A 7,505-nucleotide genomic window follows, 5' to 3' on the forward strand; every position below is an offset into this window, starting at 1 on the left:
GGTACTGCAGCCCAGGTGCCGCGCATGCGCGGTGGCGCGCACCGGACCGCGCTCGCTGCTGCCTCCGGGCGGCCGGAACGTGGTACTGCAGGTGGAGCGACGCGCATGCGCGGTGGGGGCGCCACGCCGCGCTCGCTACTGCCCCCAAACGACCAAGAGTCGGTACTGCAGCCCAGGTGCCGCGCATGCGCGGTGGCGCGCACCGGACCGCGCTCGCTGCTGCCGCCCGGCGACCAAAGAGCGGTACTGCGGGTAGGCGCTGCGCGTGCGCGGAGGCGCCACCGCGCTCCACGTTGTCGTCTGCCGCTAACAGCAATGCGATGTTGCGGTGCCTGCGAGGTGATGCTGCCACGCTCCTTGCTGCCTTCCGTTAAGAAAACGTCGCTGCCGCCCCATGTGCGCAGTGATGGCCGGCGCTTTGTGCACAAATCGTGGAACTGCAGCGCTGGTGCCGCCCCCGAGCACGCGCTGCCCGGTGGGTTCTCCCTGCTGCTGCCGCCTCGTGGCCGAAGCCTGGTACTGCAGTGCCTCCACTGCCCAGGAGCGCCGCCGCCGCCTTCCCTGCTGCCCCCTCTTGCCCAAAATGCGGTACTGCAGCCCGGCGATCGCACGCCGGCTCTGACCCCTCCGGCACGCCGTCGGCGTCCCGCCCAGGCGCTCTGCCCGGGAGCAGCATGGCGGCGCGCTGGCTACCGGTGTGGTGAGCGAGTCCCTTCGGCAGATGCGGGTGTGTCTCCTGCGCGCTGGTTGCCCGAGGGTGGTGCGACGGGAAGCTTTAATCCGCCTGCTGTTGTCAGGCTCCCGATCCACTGCAGGCGAGCTGGGTCAGGTCAGCCCCAGGGACTTACCCGAGAATTGATAGAAGGGAAGAGGGGAAGGGGGTGGACACCCCCGCAGGTGCAGGCGCCGGGCGCCTCCCCAACTCACCAGACCTCCCTCTGAGCCTCCCCAGGCCCTGCTCGCCCTGTGCAGCTGCCCTCAGCTCCAGCACCTCCACTGAAGTCTGTCCCATATCCCCAGGCCACCCCCAAGCCCTGTAGTGAAGGCTGCAAGCTGGCCCTCGAATGTGCGTGATTCTCCCTTAATGTGGGTGCTGTTAGCAGCAGTGTGGGGAAAGAGCAGCGTCTCCAGAAGCCCCTGCAGAAGCAGGGGGTCTCGCCAGGGATGATGTACAGTAATAACAGGCACTGCTTCTTCTTTCCCTCTCCCAGAGGCTGTGCTGAGGACGCAGTTTTCCATTCCTCTCCTAGGGATGCCGTTTGACTGCACCTGCCTCAGGCTTGCGTGGGTTGTCTCTGCCCGGCCTCACTCCTCGCGGCATGGGGGCGGAAAGGGACAGGTGGAGCTCTTACTGGCTGTGGACAGGAGCTGCCGCAGCTGAAGCTGGAGAGGCCAGAGAAAGGTAAAGAAGAAGAAATCAAAGGCCATCGAGCGAGCAAGGCTACGTGTCCAGGAAGCCTCATCTCGTAAGAGCTGTCAGACACCCATGTATTCTCTTAGGTGGAGGACAGCCAAGCGACTGGAGTTACAGAGGAGGAAGGGAGGAGAGAAGGAGACAAGAAGCATCTGAACGGGCAAATTCTTCTGGCAGCGCTGAGAGCGAGAGCTGTGGTGAGTCCCAGGCCCTCCTTGCCCCTCCCCTGTCCCCCTGTCTTTCCCATACTGCTGTGATTTTTTTTTTTGCTTCCCTGTACCTCTCCTCTTCTTCCTATTCTTCTGTCCTGCTCCCTCTTCCTCTCTCCCTTTCTTTCTCCTGTTGTCCTGCTCCTTTTTCTTTTTCTCCCTGCGCTTTTGTCCTGCTCCACCTCCTTTTTTTCTATCCTCTGTCTCTGTCCTGTAGCCCATCACTGTTTTTTCCATCTGTCTTGCTCCCTGTCCTTGTCTCTTTCCCTTTGTTCTGCCTCCTGTCCTTTTTTCCTTTCTTGCTCCATCTCTCTGTCCTGCTCCCTACCCCTCCCCCCCCCCCCCCCCCGTTTCTCTGTCCTTCTCCTTGCCTTTCCCCTTATTTCTCTGTCTTGTTCCCTCTTTGGTTTTTTGGTTCTCTGTCACTCTGTCCTGCTCCCTGTCACTGTTTTTTCTCACTCCATCTCTGTCCTGCAGCCCAGTGCTGGTTTTTTTCCCCCTCCATCTCTGTCCTGCTCCCTCTTATTTTTGCCTGTCTTTCACTTTGTCCTGCCTCTTTGTCCCTTTTTTCTTTCTCTGTGTCACCTTGTCTTGCTCCCTGTCCCTGTCTTTCTCTTACAATCTGCGTCCTGTTCCTTGTCCTTCTTCTTCCCCTATCATCCACCATCCTTCTTCCCCCGTCATCCCTCATCCTTCTTCCTGCCTTTCTTTTTTCTCTTTCTATCCTTCTGCCCCAATGCTTCTTTCTCCAACTCTGTCCTGCTCCCTGCCCCTTCTTTCCTCTGTCCTGCTTCCTGTCTTTGTTTTTTCTGTCTTTATTTCTCTGTCCTGCTGCCTGTCCAGTCATTTCTTGCTATACCTCCCTGTCCAGCTGGCTCTCCCTTTTTTACTTTCTCTCCTCCTCTCCCCTGCTTCCTGGCCCTTTTTTCTCTTCCTCTGTCTCTGTCCTCTAGCCCATTGCTGGTTTGTTTTTTTTTCTTTTCCTTCTTGGTCTCTTTGTACAAATCTGACACTTTCTTTATTTCTCAATCCCTTTGTCCTGTTCCCTGTCCTTTTTCTCTCTCTGTGTCCTGCACCCTGTCACCGTCTTTGACCCTTCTTCCTCTCTCCGCCCCCACAATCTCTCTATCCCTTTGTCCTGCTCACCGACCCGACATTTTCTTGCTCGCTCTCTCTGCAGGGCTCCTCGTCCCTATTTTTCTTGATTTCTCTACCTCTCTGACCTTTTCCTTCTGACCTTTCTTTCTCTCTCTGCTCCTCGGTCTTCTCCCTTGTCTTATTTTTCTCTTTCTAGTCCTCTGTTCTGCTCCCCATCACTGTATTTTCTTTCTTCATTTCTCTGCCGTGCTCCCCCTCCCTTTCTTTCTTTCTTTCTCCATACCTATGTGCAGCTCCCTGTCCCTCCCTCCCTGTCATTATCCTTGCATCCCTTGTTGTCTCTCCATCCCTCTGTCCTGCTCCCCATCCCTAATTTTCCTTTTCCATTTCTCTGTCCTGCTTTCGGTCCCTGTTTTTCCTCTGGCTTCATCTGCCTGTCATTCTCTGTGTTGCTCTCGCTTGCTCTCTCTCCCAGTGTCCTGCTCCCCATCCCTCTCTTTTTCTCTGTATCCCATTTTCTTGCTCGCTGTCCCGCACTTGTTTTCTGTATCCCTCTCTCCTTCCTCCTGTCCTTCCTTCCCCCTTCCCCCCTGCCTCTGGCCTGCTGCTTGTCACTGGTTTTTCTTTCTCCTGCTCTCTGAGTTCTGTCGCTCTCTTTCTCTCTCTGTCCCTCTGTCCTTCCTCCAACCTCTATTTCCCTCTCTCTATCCGTCTGCCCCTAATGCATCTTCTTCCACCTCTCAGTCAGGTTCCTGCTCCCTGCCCCTTTTTTCCTCTCGCTGTCCATCTGTCCTGCTTCCTCTCCCTGGTTATTCTGCCTTTATCCCTCTGTCCCACTGCCTGTCTCATTGTTTCTAGTTATATCACCCCATCCAGCCAGCTGTCCCTTTTTTCCTTTCTCTCTTCCCTACTCTGGCCCTGATTTTTCTTCCTCCGCCTCTGTCCAGCAGCCTGTCATCGGTTCTTTTTTTCCTTCTCCATCTCTTTGTCTTAATCTGCATCTGTCCCTCCCTCCCCCCCATCCCCAGTCCCTCCGTCCTGTTCCTTGCCCTGCTTGTGGTCTCTCCGTGTCCCACGCTCTATCCCCCTCTTTCTCTCTCCCCGCCTCCTTCCTTTTCCCTCTTTCTTTTCCTCTGCATCCATTTGTCCTGTTGCTCACCGGTATTTTTTCCTCCCATTCCTCTGTCCTGCTCCCTGTCCCTTACTTATCTGTCAATCCCTCTGTCCTGTTGCCTATCATAATTTTTGCTGTCTGCATCATCGCTTTCAGCTCTATCCTCCTGTCCTGCTCCCCAGCAGTACTTTTTCTTTCTCCAGCTCTCTCACCTGCTCCCCACTCCTCTCTTTTTCTCTGTCATTCTTTCCATTTCCCTGTACCTCTCTCTCTGCAATCTTGTCTCCCGCTCCCTGTCCCTCCCTGTTTATATCCCACTGTCCTGGTCCCCATCCCTCTCTTTGCCTCTCTGTCTCTCTGTCCCTGACCTTGTCCCTGTTTTTTCTTTCTCCATCTGTCTGTCCTGCCGCTCATCTCTGTCCAGTTCCCTTTCTGTTTTTTTTCCTCTCTTGGTTACTCTGCTTTTCATCCTGTCCCTATTTTTTTCCTCTCTTCATCCCTTTGTCCTGCTCTGTGTTCCCTCCCTCTCACTCCCTGTGTCTATCCTTCTGTGTGCTACCTGTCCTTCTCCCTGTTGATTTTTTCCTCTTGCTCTATCCCTCTGTCCTGTTCCCTAGAAGTATTTTTTTAATTCTCTGTATTTCTGTTCTTCTGCCCATTGCATTTTTCATTCTCTGTCTCTCTCTCCTGCTCCCTATGCTCCCCTTTCTCTCTGTCATTCTTTCCTCGTCCCTGTACCTCCGTTTTTCTGTGTCCTTGCATCCCACTGCCTCCCTCCCTCCCTCCCTATCACACTGTCTTGCTCCCCATCCCTCTCTTTTTTCTTTCTACCCTTCTGATGTGTGTCCCCCCACCCCCCACCCCCCTTTTACGTGTCCTGGTCTTTCTGTCTACATCCTTCTGTCATTCTCCTTCTCTTGCTCTTCTTGCTCTTTTTCTTTCTCTTCCTCTGTCCTATTCACTGCCCATCACGATTTTTTTCCTCCTCCATCCCTTTGTCCTGCTCCCTGTCCTTGTCAATCTTTCCCTTTGCTCTGCCTCTAGTCTTTCTTTGTTTTCTCCAGCTCTGTCCTTTTCCCTGTACCTTTTTCTCTCTGCTCCTCCGTCCTTTTCCCTTGTCTTCTTTTTCTCTTTCTGCCATCCCTCTCTTTTCCTCTGTGACCCTCTGTGCTGTTTCCTTTCCTTTCTTTCTCCAATTATCTGTTGTCTTGCCTGTCCCTCTTTCTCTGTCTGGAATGTTTCTTTCTCCATCTCTGACCTGCTCCCTGTCCCTTTTCTCTTATTCTCTCTGTCCTCCATCCTCCCCCTAACTTTTTGTCCATACACCTCCATACCACTCCCATCATTTCTCGCTATATCCCCCTGTCCAGCTCGCTGCCCCGTTATTCCCCTGTGTCCTGCTCCCTGGCCTTTTTTCCCATCCTGCAGCCCAGCACTTTTTTCTTTCTCCATCTCTTTGTCCTGATCGGTCTCCCTCTTTTTTCCCCTCGATTCCTCTGGCTTGTTCCCTGTCTTTTTCTCTCCCCCGCTCCTTCCTTATTCCTCTCATTCAATTTCTCTCTCAATCCGTCTGTTCTGCTCCTCACTCATCGTTTTCTCTCTCTTTCCTTCTGTCCTGCTCCCTGACCCTGTTTTTCTTCTGCCACGTCGCTGCAGGGCTCCTCATCTCTTTTTTATTGATTTCTCCATCTCACTGTCCTTTTCCCTGTACCTTTCTTTCTCTGCTCCTCAGTCCTCCTCCCTCATTTTATTTTTCTCTTTCTGTTCGTCTATCCTGCTCCCCATCGCTGTATTTTTGTTCTCTGTACCTGCTGCTCCAGTAATGACTGCCGAGTTGTCCCAGGGGAAGGGTGAGTGTACAGGCACCGAGCTCTGGAGCAGACTCACTCGTAGGACTTATACACATTAATGAATAAAACACTTGCTGTCTCCTTTGCACTCATGGCTGTGTTTGTAGTCCTTTGTACTTGGTGAGGGGCTGTCAGAGAGTCCAGGGGAGCAGGTTACATAGTGGGTGTAAGGAGCCATAGCTGCAGCTGTGGGCTGGGGCTGGAGGAGCCCCAGGTGGGGCCAGTGAGGCTGATGGTGATGGCCCCTCTGTGTAAAAGGGCTGCAGCCCCAGGGGATGGTGCTGCTGGGGCATGCCTGTCTGAGAATGCTGATGAGCTGCAAGGATGTTTCCAACTGACAGGTTCACAGTCAGTTGGAGTCAGGCCTCATCAGGGCAGCTCCCAGGGATTTTCTGAGAGCTAGTGGAGAGGAAGCAGGAAGAGTGGCAGGAGATGGCTGCCCCCCCTCCCCGGGTACCTGGAGGCCTTCCCACCCCCTGGAAAAGGCGCTGGGTGCCTCCCCAACTCAACAAAGCTCCTCCAGCCCTGCTCACCCCATGCAGCTGCCCCCAGCTCCAGCACCTCCCCTGAAGCCTGTTCCGTAGCCACAGACTACCCCCAAATGCTGCCCTCACGGCAGCAAGCTGGCCCTTGAATATGCTTTATTCTCCATAAATGCAGGTGCCATTAGCATCAGTTCGGGGAAAGAGTGGCGTCTCTAGCAGCTCCTGCAGAAGGAGGGGTTCCTGCCTGAGGAGAGCTACAGCCATCACTGTGGATAACAGTTGCTTGTTCTTTCCCTCTCCCAGAGGCAGCACTGAGGACTCAGTTCCTCTCTGGGGATGCTGTTGACTGCATCTGGCTCAGGTTTGTGTGGGCCTTTGGCCTCATTCTCCTAGCAGCATGGGCAAAAAGGGACAGGCGGAGCACTTACTGGCTGTGGACAGGAGCTGCCACAGCTGAAGCTGGAGAGCCCAGAAAAAGGTAAAGCAGCTGAAGAATAAAATAAAGAACATCCAGCCGGCAGCTGCCTCCCGCTGCAGACAGGAGACAGCCTGCCTCTCCAGGTGGGGAAGGATCGCTCTTAGTGTAGTCCTCAGCAGATCGGATCACCAGTGTGCATGGCAGGGTCTGTATGCATAACCAAAAGCACAGTACGGCCATGTAGTGTGTGCGCATGTGAGGCTGTGTATCTGGGAAGCCTAACGCCTAAGACACCAATCTATTCTCTTAGATGGTGGATGACAGTCAAGTGACCGGAGCTACAGAGGAGGAAGAGAGGGGGGAGGGAGAGGGGGAGACAGAGAAAGACATGTCCAAACTGTCAAATTCTCCCCACAGCTCCAGGAGCGGGACCTATGGAGAGTCCTGGACCCTTGGGGCTGTGTTGCCCCCTTCTGCATCCCGGTCACTCCCTGCTCCCGCTTCTCTTTCACTGCTGTAATTTTTCTGTTTCCCTGCACCTCTCCCTCTCTTGTTCTCCAAGTCCCCCTCTTTCTCTGTCGTTCTACCTCTCCATTTCCTTTTTCTCTCTGTGCTTCTGTCCTGTTCCCTGCCCCTCTTTTTTTTTTTTTTTTAAATCCTCTGTCCCACAGCCCATCACTGTTTTTGTCTTTCTCCATCTATCTGCCTGTCTTCCTATCCCAATTTTTTTTTAATTCATCTCCGCCTGTCCTTTAGCCCTTCACAATTCTGCCCCACCTCCTCTCCCCTCCCCCCCCCCCCCATCTGGCTCCATGTCCCTATTTTTAAATCCCTCTCTGCCCTGTATTCTAGATATATGTCATCTTTCTTAGATTCTCTCGTTCCAGGTCCCGGTCCCTATGTTTTAATTTCTTTCC

At 53.9% G+C, this 7,505-nt stretch overlaps 1 long non-coding RNA gene across 2 annotated transcripts; it reads left to right on the top strand.

Moving 5' to 3' along the window:
- The first annotated feature begins 654 nt into the window (after positions 1-654).
- Positions 655-5,770, top strand: LOC143170536 (uncharacterized). 2 transcript variants are annotated; one of them, XR_012997066.1, is made up of 4 exons: positions 655-727; positions 1,251-1,402; positions 1,501-1,611; positions 5,656-5,770. It is a non-coding gene; the product is annotated as an uncharacterized LOC143170536 (long non-coding RNA). The 2 variants fall into 2 exon arrangements; XR_012997065.1 differs by lacking the exon at positions 655-727 and adding an exon at positions 762-829 and having other exon boundaries at positions 1,212-1,402.
- The last annotated feature ends 1,735 nt before the right edge of the window (positions 5,771-7,505 follow it).

Source organism: Aptenodytes patagonicus, chromosome 24 (assembly GCF_965638725.1).
Source record: "Aptenodytes patagonicus chromosome 24, bAptPat1.pri.cur, whole genome shotgun sequence".
In the NCBI taxonomy this organism is placed as follows: domain Eukaryota; kingdom Metazoa; phylum Chordata; class Aves; order Sphenisciformes; family Spheniscidae; genus Aptenodytes; species Aptenodytes patagonicus.